Source organism: Hermetia illucens, chromosome 2, assembly GCF_905115235.1.
Source record: "Hermetia illucens chromosome 2, iHerIll2.2.curated.20191125, whole genome shotgun sequence".
Lineage (NCBI taxonomy): Eukaryota > Metazoa > Arthropoda > Insecta > Diptera > Stratiomyidae > Hermetia > Hermetia illucens.
In genome coordinates this window covers 166,447,053-166,469,939 of record NC_051850.1, presented here as the reverse complement: position 1 = coordinate 166,469,939, position 22,887 = coordinate 166,447,053, and the positions used below count along the sequence as shown (strand labels likewise).

The window sequence follows — 22,887 nt, the reverse complement described above, 5'->3', positions numbered from 1 at the left end:
CCACAATAAACTTTATCAGGAATCCTAATTCCGAATATCTATTAGATTAAGTACAAAATAATTGCGTATTCCTTGTCATTTATTATATTTATATAAAGAACAAACATCAAACAATGATTTTTTACGTTTTTTTCCGATTATATTTTGCCATCTATCAGTGAATTTTCTTAATTCATTCGAAGACCTACTTTTATTGGCAAAATACTGAACAAGACAGCGATTTGTGCGGGAATTTTAAAAAGAAGCAGAGAAGCTAATGGCGGAAGGTCAGTGACTACATACATCCCATCTAAGGTCCAATTAATTTTTGACAGACTGTCAAAAACGTGTGCAATCTGGCATTGTTGTGATGAAACAACATTTCTACGATTAACGAGCTTCAGATGTTTCTAGATGGCAGATCCGTAGATCCGTTCAACAAGTCCAACCCTTTCGGATTGATTGTTCATTTTCTTGACAATAGCTCAAAAAATCCCCCCCCCCCCCCCCCCCAAATCTTACCACATTGGTCGCAACAATCCTTTAATTAAGTTCTATTTTTAAAATTGTTTAAATGGAATCATCACACCATTAAATTTTGTTTCAATGGATGTAGCCTTTTTAGAGAGTGTGTGACAGACAAATAGTAAACCGATTTTAATAAGATTTTGAAACATTGAAAAATGTAAACAACACATTTCCCTTCAATTTTCGTAAATTGTTAACAAAAATTTATTTGAAGTTACCTTTCCAGACATGTAGGAGGAGCACGTAACATCCTATAAATAAAAAGTTTCGTTATTACCGGTCCATATTACTCCTTTGCTTTACGTTTCAAATTCTCGAGAAGAATGTCAAAAATTGCCCTTCTTGTTTCTTACATCTTATTGCGAAGAAGTAGCATCGGCTCCGTAGGATGCATTAACTTGTATAAGTTTAAGAATAAAAAGAAAAATCGGATACACAATTTACACTGACTTCACCAAGGCCTTTGACTTCGTTGAGCTCGGCTTGTATGGCTTTCCCATCATCTGTTCTCCCTTGGTCAAGGGCTTACGTAAGTGACAGAGTAGCTAGGGTTTACTTCTACAATTGCATCTCAATTCCTTTCTTCCCTCACTTGCTCTGTTTGTTTTAATGCTCTCTCTTCCTTATTTACTTATTTCTCCTTGTCTTCTCTATACAGATGATTTGGCATTTTCTAGTGTTGACTCTCCTATTGTACATATATAATCGCGTACTATCAAACCTCAACCCGCTGTGTGGATATTTCCTCTTATGAGGATCTTTGTGTGACATTTGCCAGCAATATGATTGTTATTCACCCCTTGGTAGGGCAACCTTGCCAACTTCAGCAACTGAGCTTTATCAGCAACGTCGTTGTGGACGCTTTGTCACGAATTTCGGAAGTCACATTCCCCACTCCCGAGGCGCAGAAAGACGAAGGAGAGCTTCGGAGCTTGAGACCAAACTCCAAATGCAAGTTCAAGGAGTTTCCCATCTTCGGATCAAACTCCTACTTACTCTGCGAGACTTCAGACAAGGGATCTAGGCCATTTATTCCGGCTGATTTTCGCAAGAAAATATTTCACGCAGTACACGATCTTGTGCACCCAGGCATCAGGACGACCGGTTAGTCACTGCAAAATACTTTTGGTCGTCCACGAACAAGGACGTAAACTCTTGGGCCAGACAGTGCCTCGCGTGCCAAAATTATAAAATCAACAAGCACGTAAAAAAGGAAGTAGGCTTATTCTCTCGGTCGACCAAGCGCTTCCACACCATCCAACTCGACATCAATGGCTCTTTGCGAGACTCGCACGGAGACAAGTGAAGCAATGCCTCTGACTGACATTACGGCACAATCATGCGCCGAGGCTCTCTGTCAAGAATGGACCAAGGAATGGAGTTTGAGTCGAATCTTTTCTCGTAGTTAGACAAGTTCCTTGGTTTCAAACGCCACAGGACCACTGCATACCATTCACAGTTCAATGGAATGCTGGAACATTGGCACCGGACACCAAAGGCCATCTTAATGGCTCGCGACTATCCGTCGTGATCGCGGTCCTTGCCTTTCGTCCTCCTCGGCCTTCGCACAGTTCACCGAGACGAGTTCACGGCCAGCCCCGCGGAGATGGTTTACGGGGAGAATCTCCGATTCCCCGCCGACCATGTACTGGATATCAGAGCAGAGTCAAACGACTCCAGCATACTGCGTCTACTCAGGGATGCGGTTTCGAAACTCCGGCCGACGCCACCTTACCGACACACGACGCCGGAGGTCGACAACCATGCTCACAGAGTGGACACTCCTCGGAAGCCGCTGCATCCATCATACGCGGGCCCGTTTAAAGTCCTGGAACGACGGGAACACTCTTTTAAGTTTGACGTTCGGGACAGGCCCAAATGGGTTTCCTTGTCGAGGCTGAAGGCATTCGCCGAAAACGGGGGACGCTTCTAACAAGCGCCTGCGAAGCGTCAGGTTCGCCCGATAATCCCATGGACGAAATCACGTCCTGGGTTCCTTCGCTGAACCCACGCGGTTTCAGCTGGGGGCGGAGTGATGTGGCGGCACATCGGAAGCATGAACTACGTCTGCATTGCCGATGGTGAATTCGCCTCCGCCGACGCACTGTACTGCCGCCGACACTGCTGGCGGTCTGGCACAAGCAACAGCAACGCAAACTTCGTCCCTTCTGATTTGAACCGCGTTTCTAAAGTTGCAGTTTAATTTGACTCCGCGTGGTTGATATTCGGAAAATCCGTTCTGTTTCAACACCGACCACATCTAGCAAAGTACTAATTGAGATTTTTCATTTGGTACTCCACACGGGTACATTAAGTAAAAAAAAACCTTTACCTTTGCATGTAACTCCACGTACATTTATCTCACTCACTGTATGCGTGGTCGTAGCTTCCATATGTCCACGAAATTTTGTTTGAATCGGTGTAGCCATTTTGGAGTGTGCATGTGACAGACAGGCAGCCAATTACATCAAGCAGTTCATCAACTCATGCTCAAGGTGTGGGACAGGGAATCAATGCCTCACGACTGGCAACGAGGCATTATCTGTCTCATACATAAAAAGGGAGATATCATGCAGTGCAGCAATTATAAAGGTATCACGTTGTTGAGTACTATCTATAAAATATTCTCCGCAATCTTGCTTGGTCGAATAGCCCCATTCGCCCAGAACATCATTGGCCCATACCATAGAGGCTTCACTTCAAGCAAACAGATCAGATTTTCGTTCTACTGCAAGCGATGGGAAAACTGTTGGAATATGGACATCAGTTGCACCATCTTTTCATCGACTTTAAAGCCGCCTATGTTAGCATAGCCAAGGTAAAACTGTTCCCGGCCATGAGAGAATTCGGTATTCCGACGAAATTGATAAGACTGACTAGGCTGACCCTAAATAATGTGTGAGGCCAGATAAAAGCAGACACCATTCGGCATCAACAACGGTATAAGACAAGGGGATGCCTTATCATGCGGCCTCTTTAACCTGGCCCCGGAAAAACTGATCCGTGGTGCTGAAGTAAATTCGTGCGGTACAATCCTCTTTAAGTCCACCCAACTACTGGCCTATGCTGACGATATTGAAGTCATGGGAAGATCGACCCGGGACGTACAAACTGTCTTCATCTAAATCGAGCAGGCATTGATTGGCGCAAGACCTTGGGCTCAACATCAATCTAGATCAATCTAGAGTCGAAAATCACAACCGATAACAGCTATCATGATGAAATCCGCGCGCGGTTATTGGTAGCCAACAGAGCCTACTTCAGCTTACAAAGACTGTTCCGTTCGAAATGTCTGACCATAGGGTCAAAGCTCTTACTGCACAAGACAATGATCTTGCCAGTCCTCTTGTATTCCTCGAACACTTGGGTTTCTAGCAAGAAAAATTGCGAACTCTTGGCAGCATCCGAGAGAAGAATCCTCCGAAGAATTTTGGCCCCCTAAATGAGAATGGACGATTCCGTAGCCTACATAACGACGAAATGAGCGGTACCATGACCGTCCGGTTGTGAATTTTTTTTGTTTTGATGTTTTTTCTCAACTTTGAGTGCTAGCTCAGGAAAAGGGATCCATGGACTAAAAAAGTGGGCGAAAGTTTCTCGCTAATTGGTCCGGTCTACCATCAACCGGATGGCGGACTCAAGGCTACCTCAATTTTCATTTGGAAGAGTTAAAGAGAATATAGCGCCGCCATTCTACATGCATGAAGCTGAAACAACAGTTGTTGGTTAATCTGAAAAAATTTCAGATAGTCTAAGGCGAAAATAAATATAAATATCATCTTGTGAATCAACTGCTACAAAGGAAGACACAAAGGTCTTCCATACTATGTTATCTCCAAACCAGGATGGCATTGGTTGTACTTCAAATTCGCAGCAAAAGTTGCGCCTGTATATTGAACCCAACAAACTCTTGCTCTGATATGAATAGCAAACCTTGTGTTTCTAATTTGGCTGATCTATTTTTGAATCAATCTATGAAGAAAGTAATTGTCATCCTGCAAACCATTCCTCTATAAGACTATCAAAAGCAGCAATACCAATTTAATAATTTTGAATCTTTTTTTTCCTATTCCGACGTGCTATAGAAGCATGGAATGCTGGTAGCACCTACCTTAACCCAATCCATAATGCAAAATCAACACCGCAGCCAATACAAGATTGCATTGGGTTCAGCTGCTGATGGACAGACAGAGTTCAATCCATTCCAAACAAAACCGGATAGTATACGTGTTGTACTTCAAGGGCACACTCCATAAGTTGGTGCTTTAAATTGGAATAAGACACCAGGGAAATCTTTGCAATTGCCGTCGCAATGCCTTTGTAATTCTTTCCGTTACAGATCAACTCAGACAGGTAACGAGCATCATAAACCCTGAGGTGTTTCAAAGAGGCTTAACAAAGATTCGTGCAAAGAGTTCAGACCCCGTCGCGTTTCGTTGTACTATAAAATTGGCCAATCATTGGGATTGCAAGCAAGTTTGCCAAGTGGAAATTCGATTTTGCTCATGTCAGTTTATGTATTGGATTTCATATCCAGTCATATTGAGGCTTTTCGGCGTGGTCTATTGAAATTTGAGATTTTCGATAGATTTAAAAGAACTGAAAATGGTCTCGCCATTTGGTAAATACAGAGGTATAATATTCATATTAAATTCGTATTGAAAGCTGTTGAGAAACGGACAGGGCCTCATATGTATCAAAACGAGTGTCAATCACTAAAGGTTCGATTCGACTCTTCTTAACAGTCCATGTGTGATTATCGATATGGGAAGCATTCAAATACTGATAAAGTGAAAATCTTTTTGTCAAGTAAACAGATTACCGTCGTTGCATTCTACACCTTGTTATCTGATACTCGACTTTCTTCGTTGCATTACCAAAACACATAAAGCCATCATCAATGTTTTCAATGCATTTCTAATCAATCAACACACACTTGTGATAACATTGCTGAGGCCCTAAAGCAAACAAAACGTTCGGGCATTGATAAAGATATGGAACAGAATGAAAAAAACGCCCCTACTTTGCTGGTAGCATGGTAGCTCGCCCATCGGCAGCCACTTGGCTTATTTACCCACATGTTTCCCAACGATAATATAAACACATGTAAGTCATATGTGGAGCGTTATCAGAGAATATTGCAGCGGAGATTCAAGCTGGACATGTTTGTTGGGATCGAAAAAAAAATGAAAGTGCTCTACGAATAGAGGGATTAATAGTGCTGAACAAAAAAAGATTCTAATCATGATTGATTTGGTTAGTAAACTGCCTCCTATCTCCGCTCTCTCCTAAATTTCCCGCCGATGCCTTACAAAGTACGTACGTGTGGTGCCTTTTGCCGATATTACAATGTCCCACCTGCAAGTTGCATATCATCGTATTTCTGGTTGAATGATACCAAGAGTAGTTCAGCCTTGTGCGTAGGACGCTTGGCTGCGTGTAGAAAGCAAAATTTGAATGACCGAGTGATTTTGTGATACTCTGTGCATCCGTTCGCTGCAAGAAATTATAGACTTCCTATAACTTAGGCATAACGTTAGAGTCTATAACCTCTACCTTATATCCACTGAGCAACCGAAAGGTCTGTGCAGGCTACTCGTGTAATTGCTTTATCGGTCAAGTGGAACACAGCTCGTGGCCAACTGGAAGATAGCACACTCCAGCAATTACTTTCACTAACAATTCGATATTTTCGTAATACCTTTTAGATATAAAGCAACGCACGTAGAGAAAAACAAACGCGTAACGTTGGAAGATAAGAGCATATGATCCAAGTCGTAAAATTAATGAAAAGATATGATGAACCTTTGAATTCGGTGTTATCCAATAATCCATCGAATCTACTTTCGCGCTTCAATTTATGGAACAGAAAAAAAAACAACAAAGTCAATATTTGTTGAAACTGGCTAAGGCTGAGGATATGGGGCAGAAAAACCAGCTTCTTCTTTCTTCTTTTTCTTCAGCCTTTGCCCCGTTCACAAGCGGGGTTGGCTCGTCGTGATCGGTTGCGCCATTTAGCTCTATCCAGCGTATCAAGCCACCATTGTTTCGGCCTGCCTTTTGGTCGTTTACAATCGACTTCAATGTTCAGACCAATCTTAGCAAGTGAATTCTCGTTAGCACGAATTGCGTGACCATACCATCGAAGACGCCTCACTCGCAATTTTTCCACGATCGGTGCAACCCCATAACGATCGCGGATATCCTCGTTTCGGATGTGGTCAAAACGAGTCACGCCACTAGTCCAACGCAACATCTTCGTCTCCATTGCCGCAAGACCAGAACCATAGAGGGCGACAGGACGAACGACATAGCGGTAAATTTTAGATTTGAGACGTTCGTTAATACGTCGATCACAAAGAACACCAGTTGTGGAACACCACTTCATTTCATCCAGGTTGCGTTAATGCGTGAAGCAATTCATAGCGCAGTTCTTCATTGGCTAATAGCGTTGACCCGAGGTATTTAAATCGCTCAGTTCTGGGCAGATCACTGCCGGTGACCGTGTTGCATGAGGCGATCATTCCAGTTTTGGACAAGTTGCTCGAGATCATTTTTGCTATCAGATGCTAGGAAATCATCATCTGCATAGAGCAGTGCGTAGGGCCCTGGACGTTGGATGTTCCGTGTGATGGTGTCCATAACAAGAACAAAGGGAATGGTAAGAGAGCGCTTCCTTGATGAACACCAACAGAGACACGAAGCGGTTTTGATACATCCGCCATACTTCGAACTTTGCTTTTCGGATCGTGGTATTGCAATTGAACCCAGCGCACGTAAAGCACACCAGATGAGTTCGTGTGGCACACGGTCAAACGCTTTCTCTAGATCTAGAAATGCATTGTAAAGAGAGCAATGTTTCTCACGGTGCTTCTCCATGAGTAACGGCGCAGCGTGTATTGCGTCAGTAGTTCCGAAGTTTTTGACAAATCCAGCTCGACTCACGGTTATTTCAACGATTTCGCGAATACGGTTGCCAAGAATGCGTTCAAAAATCTTCATTATCATCAACGGCGCAGCAACCGGTATCCGGTCTAGGTCTGCCTTAACAAGGAACTCCAGACATTCCGGTTTTGCGCCGAGGTCCACCAATTTGATATCCCTAAAAGCTGTCTGGCGTCCTGACCTACGCCATCGCTCCATCTTAGGCAGGGTCTGCCTCCTCTTCTTTTTCTACCATAGATATTGCCCTTATAGACTTTCCCGGCGGGATCATCCTCATCCATACGGATTAAGTGACCCGCCCACCGTAAACCTATTGAGCCAGATTTTATCCACAACCTGACGGTCATGGTATCGTTCATAGATTTCGTCGTTATGTACGCTACGGAATCGTCCATTCTCATGTAGGGGGTTAAAAATTCTTCGGAGGATTCTTCTCTCGAACGCGGCCAAGCGTACGCACTTTTTTTTTGCTAAGAACCCAAATTTCCGAGGAATACATGAGGACTGGCAAGATCATTGTCTTGTACAGTAAGAGCTTTCACCCTATGGTGAGACGTTTCGAGCGGAACAGTTTTTGTAAGCTGAATTAGGCTCTGTTGGCTGACAACAACCGTGCGCGGATTTGATCGTCATAGCTGTTATCGGTTGTGATTTTCGACCCTAGATGGGAGAAATTTTCGACGGTCTCAAAGTTGTAGTCTCCTATCTTCATTGTTCTCGTTTAACCATTGCGATTCGATGTTGTTCGTTCTTTTGCATTTGGCGTTGACGTTGCCACCATGTACTTTGTCTTGCCTTCATTAATGTGCAGCCCAAAGTCTCGCCCCGATTGCGGCCTGCTCGATCTGGATGAAGGTAAACTGTACATCTCGAGTTGTTCTTCCCATGATGTCGATATCATCAGCGCAGGCCAGTAGTTGGGTGGACTTGAAGAGGATGATGCCTCTTGCATTTACATCGGCATCGCGAATCTCTTTCTCCAGGGCCACGTTGAAGAGGACGCATGATAGGGCATCCCCTTGTCGTAGACCGTTGTTGATGTTGAATGGTCTCGAGAGGATCCTGCTGCTTTTATGTGGCCTCGCACACTAGTCAGTCTTATCAATTTCGTCGGGATATCGAATTCTCTCATAGCCGTTTAGTTTTGCCCTGGTTTTTTTTATTTTTATTTATTTAATGAGGACAATACACAGAAAAAAAATTCCTTATTACATATTGTCCTCAGAGGAAGGAGCAAGGGAATGGCTTATTTTACGCTTAAAACTAGAAAAGGAAGTAGAGGCAAAAGACTCAAGCTGTAGAGCGTTGTAAGGCCAGCATAGCCTCGGAATCGGAGAGTGGAAGTAAATCTCGAGCTCCGCGAAGGGTACATCAAAAATAACTGCACTACGTGTGTTATGAAACGAGGCGATACGGAAAATAATATCCGAGTTGGCGGAGCAGTCCATCAGACAATTGTAGAGTTTGAAAAGGGTACACATATCAAGAAAGATACGGTGTTACTGTATGGAGGGGAGATTGAGGGAGCGGAGTCGTGATGGATAATCAAACTGAGTGAATTTGCAGTGTCAAACTTCAAGAGCGCGGCAGTCCCGAGTGTGAAAGGGGGACCAGACTACACAGCAATATTCAAGGATGTTTCTTACAAGGGAATTGAAGAGTGCTAAGGAGGACTGGATTAAGGTAAAGTCGGAAAAGGAACGTAGGATAAAGCCAAACATTTTGGAAGCTCTATTGATTATGTCAACGAAGTGGGAATTGAAACGAAGTTTGTCGTCGAACATTACACCCAGGTCTTTGAAGGAGGTCTGTAGTGAAAGGGGTTGTCCACTGAGAGAATAGGAAAAGGATGTTGGGGGCGATTTAAGCAAATACCACATCCAATGGCATTTGTTGACATTAAGTGTTAGCTTGTTGACCGAACACCAACGGACTAAATTGTCAAGGTTGGACTGTAAAAGAGCACAGTCCAACGGAGACGAAACAGAGACAAGCAATTTAAGGTCGTCTGCGTGAAGCTAATACGAGCAGGTAAGGATGGAGGCGAGGTCATTGATAAAAAACGGGAAGAGTAGCGGGCCAAGTATAGAGCCTTGGGGAACACCAGAGGAAGGAGAGAAGGAACGAGATGAGTAACCATGAAAAGAAACTTTGCAGAAACGGTATGAGAGATAGGAGGAAAGCCAGGAGATTACTGAGGGAGAGAAGTCTAGTAATGAAAATTTAGAGAGAAGAAAGTTATGGTCAACGGTGTCAAAGGCTTTGGAGAAATCGGTATAAATAGCATGTACCTCCTGTCGTGAATTCAAGCATTTAGCAACGAAGTTGGTAAATACCAGAAGGTTTGAAGCCGTAAATGTTTCACGAAACCATGCTGCTCTTTGACAATGAGGTGACTGAAGTGCGCGGTCAACCAGTCGTTGACGTATCTTTTGAGGATTTTGGAGCAAGAGGAGAGAAGAGAAATCGGGCGATATGAGAAACGGGGCTATCATTGGCGGCTTTAAATTCGGTGAAAAGATGATGCAATTGATGTCCATATTCCAACAGTTTTTCCATCGCTTGCCGCACAGAGAAAATTTGATCTGAAGTGAAGCCTCTTTGGTATGGGCCTATGATGTTCTGGGCGTATGGGACTATCCGGCCTAACAAGATAGAGAAGAATATCTTATAGATGGTACTCAGCAACGTGATACCTCTAATTGCTGCACTGTGTGATATCTCCCTCTTTATGTATGAGACCGATAATGCCTCGTTGCCAATCGTCAGGCACTGATTCGCTGTCCCATACTTTGAGCATCAGTTAATGAACCACTGAGTGTAATTGTCGTCGCTATATTTAACCAATACGGCTGTAATTCTATCGGCTTCTGGCGACTCATGGTTTTTAAGCCGATGAATTGCACGGACTGGTTCTTCTATGCTTGGTGGTGCAAGTATTTGTCCGCCGTCTTCAGTTGGCGTGACCTCCAACTCGCCGATATTTTGGACGTTGAGCAATTCATGAAAATACGCAACCCATCGCTCCAATATGTCCATTCTGTCGGAAATCAGTCTTCCCTCTTTATCTCGGCAGGATGAGCATCGAGTTGTATAAGGTTTCATCCTGCTCACTTGTTGGTAAAACTTCCGCGCCTAGTGCGGTCGCCCTTATAGGTGTTGCGGAGGGCTGTGTTGTGAATGGCTTCAGTATTCACTCTCACCGGATTGTCAGAGGGGATTGGTGGTGTCGTAATTCGAGCTCGGAACACCATGCCAACGTGATAGTGGTCCGAGTCTATACTGGCGCTCCTATATCTTCTGACATTCATCAAGGCTGGGAGGTGGCGGTGTTCAATCAGCACGTGGTCAATTTGGTTGAAAGTGGTCCCGTCTGGAGAGGCCCACGTATGTTTGTGGACCGCTTTCCGCGCAAACCAAGTACTTCCAACAACAATTTCGTGCGATACTGCTAACTGAATAATCCGCAGTCCGTTATCATTGGTATCCCTATGTAAGCTATCGAAGCCGATGTATCGCCTGAATATGGGCTCCGTCCCTACTTGATTGTTGAAATCTCCAAGTATAATTTTGCTACATACTTGCGAAAGGCTTAGAGGGTCCGCTCAACTGCCTCGTAGAAGGGTATCCTTCTCCAACTCTGCAGTCTCCTCTGTAGGGACGTGAACATTTATGAGGCTGATCTTTCTAAACTTGCCTCGCAAACGCAGAGTGCATAGCCGCTCCCTTATATTTTCAGAATGTGCAGTCATCAATCGGTTGGAAAGGTAGGAGGCAAACAGTGGTGTGGGAACGCTTAGAAGCGAAAATTTGGATGGAAATATCTTGTCATTTACAGCGGCGAAGGCTCTAGCAAAGTCAGTGTAAATAATATGCACTTCCTGCTGTGAATTTAGACATTTAGGGACAATCTTGGTGAAGTCGAGCAATTTGAAGGCAGTGGACTTACGCTTCACAAAGCGATGTTGCTCTTTTGCTATGTAGTGGCCAAAGCAGGGGGACAACCAGTCGTTGACATAGCATTCCAAGATTTTGGAACAGGGGGAGAGGAGGGAATGGGACGGCAATGCTAACCTGGAGGACAGGAAGCGACTTAGACTTCAGGGTACATGGACAGTCTCTGGCAACTATAGCACGTAGGCGTAATAATAGGTAGGAACGCTAGGTGAAGTGGAGGAGTATTAGGTACTTGTTTTTTATTGTAAAAAGCTCTCAACGCCGTTGCTAATGCCATATTTTTTGACTGTTTAAAAGACAAACTGGCTCCAGGAATACTGTATGGACTTTCAAGCCCAAAAAACAATCAGAAGAGAAAAGCCCGCTTCTCTAATTCAAACTATATAGAGTTTACGCTGCTTAGTCGCAACACAGCTTAATGGATAGAACTATGACGATTCTTTTTTCCACTTCGATAACATCAGACTGTTTCTTGATGAAAACGTGACAACCCATTCCAGCGATAAGCAATACTTTGCATGCTCATCTCTTTCTCCGCACTCACCAATACAGGAAAACCTCCAGCCATAAACTTTGCAAATGATTTACATAACTGCTTCCACCTATCTCCGTAAATGCATCCACTGTCTGTCCAGACAAACCCCATGAGGCGGCGTTCTTAGTTATCTATACTTCCCTCAATTAAAACGCAACGACTAAGGGAATGAGTCGTGTCCTACTTCCTGCCCTTAAATCCTTTCTATAATTCCGAAACACCCAAAAAGCTGTTTTCCCACGAAACATCTGTGTGTGGACCGAAAACCCATGTGCCACATTTTCCTCAGGCTGGAGTTCGTTCGGGCGCAAAATCGGCTCTGGAGAGCTCAACAAATGTCACGCCAGGATCTCTTGTGAATGACTCTCTCCAAGTCAAAGGCGATAAGTGCAAAGGAACCAGTCGAGGACAAACAAACAACTCGGCTGATACAAGATGATGCGTTATCTCAAGGCCACCCAAAGACAAGAATCACAATTGCATCTAGTGTACGACTTACCTGTCCAGGTTGGCTATCGCTACTCTGCTGGAAAACACGACGATAGCGTTAATTACAAATGCGACTCGACGTAGCCAGTACAGTACTTGCTTCAGAGGTCGACTCCGCCATATCACGGTGCTTGTAACTCGATCTTTTTGGATGCTCTCGTTGCCGCGACCAAGACGGCGGGCATAGGAGGACCTCGATGATGAGATTCAACTACTACACGATTGCCGACCAACCAGTTTTGCATGCAAACATTACGTACATTCACCGTGTTGCAAAAAGAGGAAACAGAAAATCACACAAAATCGATTCAGCTGTTCGGAAACCGCCCACCCACTCCGCTGCTCCTACTGCTTCACTTAGGATCCAAGCCCCTCTCAGTAGGCCTTTCAACGCTACACTTCCAAACACCCTGTGTCGCAATCCTTAACAGCTCTCCCCGCTTTTTGTGTGCAATATTCCTTGGAAGACACCGTCACTTACTCACTCCTTTCGCTCACCTGGTTCACAGTCTAGGCCAGATTGCACATGCAGTCCTGCACACTCCAGAGCACTAACAAGTTAAGAACTTGGTCGTCCACAAACTGCACAACACTTCACGCTTTCACCAAAAAGCAACTTTTCCAACTTCTCCCCAAATCACTTTCGGGATTTTCCATGCAACAACAGAAACCTTGGACTGGGTGCACGCGCACTAACTCAAAAGGATTCGATCTCGAGTCACCATCTTTTTCAGGCACCCGAAGGCTCCAGAAAAGGCCACATTTCCACTTGATTCTCCACTAAACAGTTTCTAGTCGCTATTTACCAGCTTTTCCTCTCCGCCCATGGTCCATAATTTGCAATCCCGGTCGTGCGAAACTCAACGTAATTCGCGAAAATCGAATTGCACTTGTCCAGCAGCTTTCTCGCGACTCCACTTTTCGCTTGTTGATAGCCTTCTCGATTCGTCCAGGGGAAGATGAAAATGAAAATGCGAAAAACAACAAATTGCCCGAGATATAGGGCACGTAACAAACGCGAACCGGACCAAGCGAAACGCAAAACAAGAACCAAGTTGTGCCGCTGCTGGAGCAACCTGGAAAACGTCACTCCACCAACCACAAGAACTGCATACGTCACATTCGAATGACAAACTTCAACTGCACAAACCACCGCAGACGGCGCAAGCTGCCGCGGGATCGACAACACCAACCGGGAATGAATCGGAATTGGTACGTGCAGAATTGCATTGAACCATAGGAATTAGTGATAATGGAACTTGTCTCTTCGCAATTTCATCGGCGCTCGTTCGTTCCTTCTTCGCACATCACTTGAATTTCGCACCGAAATAGGTGTATTGTGGTCTCGTTCTTTTGCTTGTTGTTTATGGGAATATTGCACTCAGTCAGAAAGGGATAGTAGCGAGGAAAAAGAATTGTTTGGAGGGGCTGCGCTGGCCCGAGAAGAAGTTCAAGACGATAAACGAACAGTGCTGCCGGCGGTGGAAAGTAGTTTTATAAGTGTTAGATTATCATTTGTGATATGCGTAACGAACTTGATCATAGTAAGCCGAGCCATCGTCAATCTTGACAAAAATCAAGGTATTAATACCATATAAAGCTTAAAGGAAACACTGTATTCGTGATGCATTAGGCGAATACTTCAAGTCCTTGGGCGACCAGACCCGAGTCTGCACCGGAACTCATCTGAAGTGGCTCCGGCCACGAAGCCTCACCAGAGGTTATCTGGTACAATAGTGACCGGAATATCCTTCCGAGTTCATCTGTCTCAGGGGGATTTCTGAGAAATGTGTTACGGTTTGCCAGCTAGTGGGAGTTTTATGGGGGTTGTGGTTACGGCTACATGGCGGACAAGAGACCTTCGGCTGCCGTACTCTTTAGTTCGGTAGGGATTTAAGTATGTCTTGTATACCATGCTATGCACTCAGTATAGACTGCTACTGTTGTTGTTTGTCACAGCCGGGGGCTCTGATTGTGGTCTACAAATCAATCCATGTACGAAGAGCACTGTTGGGTTAGGCCACCACAACGTAAAACAACGAGGTGAGAAAAAACCATTGATAGTAAATTTTTGTTAAGGATGCTGGGAATCCTGAGTCCGCACCAACTTAGTGACGGACCGGACCACTTGGGAAGCAACTTACTTCCTCTTTTGTAGTCCACGGACTCCTCTTTTTTGAGTTAAACCCAAGTTTTGAAAAAAAGAACGAAAAAGCTGACTGACGGTACGTGTTTGCGATTATATTTAAGTGGAGCGATTTCCATCTGTCGTAACTTTCGGTCACGCTGCTCCCAGGGCAGAGGTAAGGCAACGTCTAATGGGTTGCCTCTGCCTTGGGCGAAATCGTCAGTCAGCTTTTTCGTTCTTCATTGATAGTAGATTATTTATGCACCAATGGTCTTCTATCGATCGTTACACTCTGATAAATTAAATGAAACAAGAGACCAACAACTCAAGGGAATATGACAATAGAGGCCGCGATTATCCATTCCCCAAGTTAATCACCACGGTCAATTAATCCTCCGCACTTGTCTACCACGCATTGTTCTAGTGCGTCTTCAAAACATCATACCATCCCGACGACATCCGTAGCAGCATCGACTGCGCTACGCAGTTCTGGCGATTGACCTATTGTCACTGCATTTGCGCCACCGCACGCGTCCTCCTGTGCATCGTCGACGCCCCGCCCCCTTCCTAATCTCATGTGGCCCAAGCGACCCCCCGCTGACCGTTGCCTCGCCACCGCAACTACTGTCCGTGTCGACGCCCCGCCCCCGCCCCCTTCCTAATCTCATGTGGCCCAAGCGACCCCCTGCTGAACGTTGCCTCGCCACCGCAACTACTGTCCGTATCGAGGCCAGCGTACCCCACCACTTCCAACGAAATTCTGGCCTATATCAGAAGCAAGGCCAACCCAACTTTCTCACCTTTCTCATGTGTGTAGCTGACGAAGGATACGCCTCCTGACCGAGTGATAGCTTCCTTCAAAGTGACATATCCCCACGACTTGGATGCTATCGTCCAACCTTCCTTTTGGCAACAGGGGGTCTTCGACAAGCCTTATCAGAGAACTAAGCTTCGAGAAAATGTTCGGCCCGCCCGCCTGCCTCGCAGAATTTAAATGATTTTCACAACTTTACACTGTTTTATCAAAATGCAACGAGTCTATGGACCAAGCTGTCGGATTTCAAATAGTATGCCTTAGCATTCCAAAATCACGTCATCTCCATTTCTGAAACCTGGTTGAATGACAGGATTTTAGATTACGAGCTCTTCGAAGGTTACTCTGTCTTCCGTTGTGACAGAGACTGCACTGCGCTTGGCAAGACAACCGGCGGAGGTACCCTAATAGCTGTTAGGTTCCCTCTCCGTGGCGAAATCATCTTTTCCTCCTCCTCCACCACCTACGATTCTGTCACTATACGAATCATTCCGCCAAACGTATGCCCCTTTATTATATCCTTTGTATATTTTCCTTGGCCCAGGCACCCTTTTCTGTATCAGGATTTCTTCGAGATATTAGTTGTCCTAACGTTTTGCTCCACTCACTTCCTTTCATACTCTGTGGCGACTTTAATTTTTCTATGCTCTCCTGGCCTACTATTCCCAGCCTTCCCTCCTTCTCTAATAACTCCACCCACCCTTCTAGAAACCACTTAGATCACACTCTTTATCTTCATGTCCCTCTTAAGTTGCCTCTGACGTCCATCATCCTGATCTCGAGTTCGATGCTCAGATATCCCGACTCCACTCCCCTGTGGTTCGCAAGCCTACCGAATTTAACTTTCGTAAGGCAAATTTCGAAGGTCTGAACTCAACCCTGGTGGCAATCTCCTCTCTCCAATAACGTGTGGCCAAGTACTCAACAGCTTCTATACCACTTAATCTGATCTTCTTCTCTGCCCCCCCCCCCCTTCTCCTAACTGCTTACGCTCTTACTCTGTTTGATTCACCACTGAAGTTCACAAAATATTTCGTCGAAAACACACTGCGAGGAAGAAGTTCATTTCTTCTAGAGCTTATCCTGACTTAGTTTTTTCAAAACTCTACTTTCCTCGATCAAATCCTTAATACGTAAGTCCAGAAACGAATATCTGACCAGTGTTGAAGGCTCACTGGAGCGTGGAATCCGCAAACCTTTCTACCTTGCGATTTACTTTGCCGCTACTCCTCATCGCCTACCATTCCCCTCCTTATCGAGTAATTCATTGGCAAACTTGATGCCAATGTCGGCCCTGGCTACGATTGTCTTCCAAACCTCTTTTTGCTGAAAAGTGGTCAACCCATCTGTCTTCCTCTATCCTTTGTTTTCAACAAAAGCCTCGATGAGAATCATTTTCCTAGCTTGTGCAAAGTGGCTCTCATCATCCCCATTCACAAAAGTGGCGCTAAATGTCTAAATTCACGGAAGGAAGTGCATTCCATTTACTCTGACTCTGCTAAAGCCTTCGATACTGTAAATAACAGGATACTTCTATCCAAACTCTCGTTTTTAAGCGTCGCCATGCCACTTGTTTCCAACCGATCCTTCCGCGTTTTTTTTATGACTGCACATTCCGCTCCTTCTCTTCCTCCTCCGGGGTCCTGCAGGGGTCTATTCTGGGTCCTTTTTTAATTTATTTTTGTCAACGACCTTCCCCCTCCTTACTTGCCCTTGTTTCCTCTATACCGCCCACATTAAGCTGCCTTCTGCTATATTGTCCCCTATGGACCGTGTTTCAATTCAATCTAAACTAAAAACTCTAGTTCGTTGATGTTCTACTAATGGTTTAGCGCTTCGTTTCGACGTACATTACCTCAAAGTCACCAATCGAGCAGCAAAATTGTCAGGCTTTATACTTCGCTCCTCCTCTGATTTTGACTTCATCCAACCCTCCTTGGCTCGTTTCAATTCCCTCGTGAAGAATACCCTCGAGTACTGCTCCTTGATCTGGTCATCTTTCCGTAAATGTGATTGTCTTGCCCTTGAAAATATGTAACGTAAGTTCACCCCTTCCCTCCTCTCTAAGAAAAACTACCCTCGAAAAAAACCTTAGGTTCTTGGAATAGTTTGGAGAAGGTGCAGTCAACCTACCTAACAATATTGATGAAAATTGTCCTTCACGATTAATTAAAGATGTAAGCAGCCGGAAAAGTTAATTGTTTGTAATTAGGACAATTTAATTATATGGTTATCCCAGTGGGACATATCGCGCCATTGTATAGTAAGTCGAAATACGCTTCAACTTCCCCACGACGTTTTTAGAATCTTGCACTCTTTTCCTGTTCTGCACCAAGTGCTTCTGGGGCGAACCATTCGTCAGCCACCTTGGAAAAATGGATTCTACTGCATTGTAATGCAATTGTCGCCCCTTTTTTATTTTGTTTAGGAAAGTTGTCTTGTATCCTAGAAAAACTATTGGGCTCCTTCTGCTGGTTATAGAGTACTTTTTAACTATAATATGTCAAGCAAGCCTATAACTGGCAGGACTTTTAATATATTAACTACCGCCAAGTATTCCAACTTGGCATCTGATATTAAGTATTCTCCCAGGTGCCTCAACCTACTTTACACAAGTGCCGGACACTGTCACAGAACATGTATGAAGGGGTCATCGCACTACACAAAGGCCTGCAAGCAGTGGCTGTAGATATCCCTAACTTCCCCAGGGTATAGTTTAGTCGACAGTGACCAATGAGGTGAGGTGTAAACAGTTCTTTGAACGCTTGGATTCGTATCTCCCCATGAGCAACTTGGACTTCTCTATACCTGATAGGTTCGCCCAGTATAGTTCCCTCAGTCGTTCCTCTTCATTTTTCAATGTCATCGTCATGAACCCGTTTCCGATCCCACAAAAGGTTTCTGGTCGGTGTAGAGGCGTAATTACCCCGTTCCTGGCCAGTTCGTCCACTGCCTCATTGCCTTCTAATCAAACATGACCTTGAGCCTAGAGTATCCAGACCTTATTGCGTGTTCAATCTCTCAAGGCATTCTAATACCCCCCCCCCCACACAAAATTCTATTCTGGATATAGCTTCCTTGATGGCATTAGTATTAACGTTGTTGAATGCTCCTTCTATATCCAGGAAGGTAGCTAGGGTATAGTGCTGATAGTATAGCGACCTCTCAACCGTGCTAATTGCCTCGTGGAAAGCAGTTTATAATGGATTTGCCTTTGAGGTGGGCGTATTGGGACTCGGAGAAAGGCGTTTTTTCCATATAATCGTCTTTACACGTATGTCTTGGATGGGTTGTAGGGCCTTCAACGCGAAAGAGGTGAGACTGATTGGCCGAAAGTCCTTTGCGGACTCATTGCCGCGCCTGGCCGGTTTCGATACGATAACCACGTTCGAGCGTCTCCAAGAGTGTGGTACGTATCCGAAAGAAATGCATCTCCGGCAAATCTCTACAAGCCAAAGCACAACCCTATATTACTGTTTCTGTACCATCCACTACCACCGGCATTATGTCATCTGGGCATGGAGATTTTTATATGCGGAGATGTTATTTATAACCCAATTTATTTTATCCTCGGTAATCATCATCATCATCAACGGCGCAACAACCGGTATCCAGTCTAGGCCTGCCTTAATAAGGAACTCCAGACATCCTGGCTTTGCTCCGAGGTCCACCAATTCGATATCCCTAAAAGCTGTCTGGCGTCCTGACCTACGCCATCGCTCTATCTTAGGCAGGGTCTGCCTCGTCTTCTTTTTATTCCATAGATATTGCCCTTATAGACTTTTCGGGTGGGATCATCCTAACCTATTGAGGCGGATTTTATCCACAACCGGACGGTCATGGTGTCGCTCATCGATTTCGTTGTTATGTAAGCTACGTAATAGCACGACTGAGATTTCAAACCCTTCAAACAAGGCTCTCACTCTCGCTGACGAGCATCTGAACTAGCAGCTCCAGGATCTCATCTTTTAAGAACGAATGGGTTCTTATGTTCCGTGGCCTGAATTTTCAGATTCACTAGTGCTTTCAATGTTATGACAATAATCGTGCCAGGCCCGCTTTCTGGCAGTCTTTGTGGCTGACTTATACCTCTTCAAACACTTCTTGTATGGCTGTCAGTTTTCGCGCCTACACTAGATCTCTTCATTCTACCACGGTAACAATGTCTTCTTTTTGGATTTAGCAGAGCACGACACTTTGAATGCCTTTTCCAGAGCCATGAACTTTGACTCCAGCTCGTCTATCAGAGAGAGAGTTTTTTCCCCGAAACTTCCACCAGTCGATTCCCCTGGGAGTCCTGAAACGGTTGCAAAACTCAACAGTTGGATTTAGATTGAAAAACATCCAGCTGTGATCTAAGAAAAATCTCTGGTCAGACACTCTTCAGTTATTCACTCTGAAAGTCCCATTGTCCTTAGAAAATCAAGCACCTCCTAATAAACGTCATAGTTCTCCGAACTGCGAAAATGGAAGGTTGGTGTACTGCCGCTGTTACACACTAATAGATTTGTGTTAATAATAAAGAAGAGAGACTCCCCTCGAATTCCAAGCTACCCCCAAGCGTATGCCCTGCATTGGCGTTGCAGCCTATCAACAGGTTGGTCTTCTTTGCTGCGATGGAAGCCGCCAAATGTTGTAGTTTTTCTGATGGAGCTGATCTGTCGTGGGCCATGTAAACCAAGGAGATAGTGTATGCACGTTCTCATGCCCTAAGTCTCTTGTGCTATGGAATAAATTGCAGTATTTACTTTGGAGCCCCGCCGGTTCGCACTCCTCAGATCCAGGGATCTTGTATTAAGGCGACACCGATATCTTTATTTAGGAGGAAGGCCAGCAGATTAGCTGAGACGCACTTCGCGTGCTGCAGATTTAACTGCACTACATCCAGCTTGCGCAGAAGGTTCATAAGTCCCAGTCGGACTGTCGCTTAATTCCTCCAAAACTCGTTGGCCGTGTCGACTGGGTCCAGGCCTTCGGCCAGTTTTGCAGAACTGAACATTTTCACTTTTGCGTTCCTGATTCTAAACCAAACTTTATAATCCGCCTTATCCAGTACTTTATTCGGCTGCTCACCTGGAGTTCCTCCTCTTTGTTTATCATCCATGCGGATCTTCGGCAACCAGATGTGAGCAACCGATCTGCTGGGAATTCCGTCGTATGGGATGACTTTGAACTTTACGTTCTCTCATGCGTCGCACGAATCGAGAAAGTCCCGTGAAAATAGGCCCACACATGCTATGACATGGAAGCCAAGGGCCACCTGGGAGAAATCAAAGCACCCCTTGTTCCCGCTTGCCATCCAGGAGATGCTTGATGACCACCTCGGACAGCCGGGCCTGAATACTGGTCCATGCCTACGACACCAGCTTGTCGCTAGTGAAATCACCAGACTCCTGGCCATTTTGCTGAAAGTTTTTAAGTCCGTGCCTCGTCGGCCGGCTGTTGCTTTTTCACTATTTTCATAGGTTACTTAGCATCCGAGTCCTCACACACTCCGCTCCTCTTGTTTTGCTGTTCGAACTCATTTGGGATCGATTATGCTTGAAGGCAAAGCTGGTTTCCCAGTACTCACCTCATTATTTTTCGCAATCTTGCCTCAAGTATGTATAATCTTCTGGTACAGGCTCTTGAACAGGACTCCAGTGGACTTCTTTCGCTTTCCCAACACCTACCGTTGGGGGTTAGAAATACTGTAGCTGGTACTAGCTACGCCCAGTTCGATGAACGTGGTTTCCAAATTGGAGATCAGCAATCCATCTGCTGCCTCGCTTCCGGCGGTCCCTGTTGTTGATGTTAGCACAGTGGTGCTACGGCTGGTACTGACTGTACAGCCCGCGATGGCTACTTTGTCCTGGCTCGATACCAGCAACTTGTCCTTCGATGATGCGCCTGTCATCATCACCTCTTCATCATCTATCGGCATTTTGTTTTGTTTTTAAATTGAAATTAATGCATTGGCCCCAAGAGCACTTCGAGAAAAATATCTATGCGACGATCTTACTGGAAACTGAAGGTGTCCAAGGTATTCAAAGTACGCTTATTCCTACCTTGGCTTGGGGCCGTATTAGCACTTTTTCTGTTGCAGGGAAGATGATCCTCGGGCTGGTGCTTCGGTTGATCCCACACCAGATCTATAATATTTGCCCTTAACACATAACCAGCACGTTAACTGATTAACATCAGTTGAATCAATGTACTACCAGCTCGGCCCTATGCATGATGATTTCCAGCGGCCACCGCCGCACACTGGGGCCTTTACAGGGCGCTCGTGCTCAAAACTTCAAAACAATTTTTTTCGTGTTAGAATCTTATTGTAAATAATAAATAATGGGATAAAAGGGTGGATAAACTATAAAAAGACGTAATTTCGCATAATATATATGTATGTAGAACGCAGAAATTTGAAACAATAAAAATGAAAAACGTTAGAGCATTTAACATATTTTTAAAGCTTGGTTCAGTTGTTATGTAAAGTAAAATATTAAGATAAGGATTATTTCAATAAAAAATGATTATAATAAAAAAAATAGGAAAAAATAGAAATGTATATTTAATTCCACGTGATTCTTTTTAGAGCCAATAATAAATTTTGAATCTAATTAAGGACGGAATCATCAGAATCCGTGATTTGAAGGTCTTGTACTGAGGGAGCTGAATTATCCAAGTCCACCGTTAACATATTGTATCACAAACATCCCTATCGAATGATTTCCCTTTAAAGTTGGTAGTTTTCGCAGGTTAGTAATAAAGGGATCAGAAGAAATTAAGAGTCTATTGAAGGTGTCTGTAATATTGTGAAGCCTTGAAGCCTTTCGGCTAAAATATTCCCTGCAGGCCTTAAAATCTTTGTTTCGGGCTTCTTGTGATTCCTTGCTGAGCTATCCGATTGATAACAATGGGTGCGAAATAATTTCTAGGCTGTGAATTAAAATCTTATGCACAGTCGGACTCGCTAGTTCCCTGCATATAAGCGTATGTATAATTTGGCCGTTCCTAAACAATAAATTTTGTTTATTTATATGGAAACTACTTGAAATTGTTTTTAGAATCATATAAAACCGCCTAATAAGTTCTTTTTCAACTCCAGAGATAGTTGCGGATTCTTCTTCTTCTTCTTTAAAAACTTCCTGACTCCAGGTCCAGGGTTGGTCGATTATTGCGGACATTTTTTTCCTCAATTTTTCTTGAAGGATTTTTTTGTTGTTCTCAACAATATCTTCGGTTCCTTTTGTGATTCGCGAAAATTTAATCGATAATTTATGTTAGTTGCAGTAAAAATTCAAATGCTTTTATCCATGAGTGTAACACTGACCAAACGACAAGAAGCCATCATTGACACTTCTGGATAACATTTGTTGTAAATTGTTAAAATCTTAAGATCGCATAAATAGCATGGGAGAGAAGATTTAGTCTCACTTAAGGCATTGCATAATTTACCATTGTGAATCTGGCTTTATGCGCCACAGATTATTCTTTATCATCCATCGTTATTGTTGTGAAGTTCTGATACGA

At 44.3% G+C, this 22,887-nt stretch overlaps 1 protein-coding gene across 2 annotated transcripts in view; it reads right to left on the bottom strand.

The window, feature by feature from the left end:
• LOC119648807 overlaps positions 1-13,568 on the bottom strand; it is a 100,434-nt gene extending 86,866 nt beyond the window's left edge. For both annotated transcript variants that reach the window (XM_038050656.1, XM_038050657.1), the window contains exon 1: positions 12,444-13,568. The gene's annotated coding sequence lies outside the window, so the exon portion shown is untranslated. The remainder of the gene's footprint in view (positions 1-12,443) is intronic.
• Positions 13,569-22,887: the final 9,319 nt, after the last annotated feature.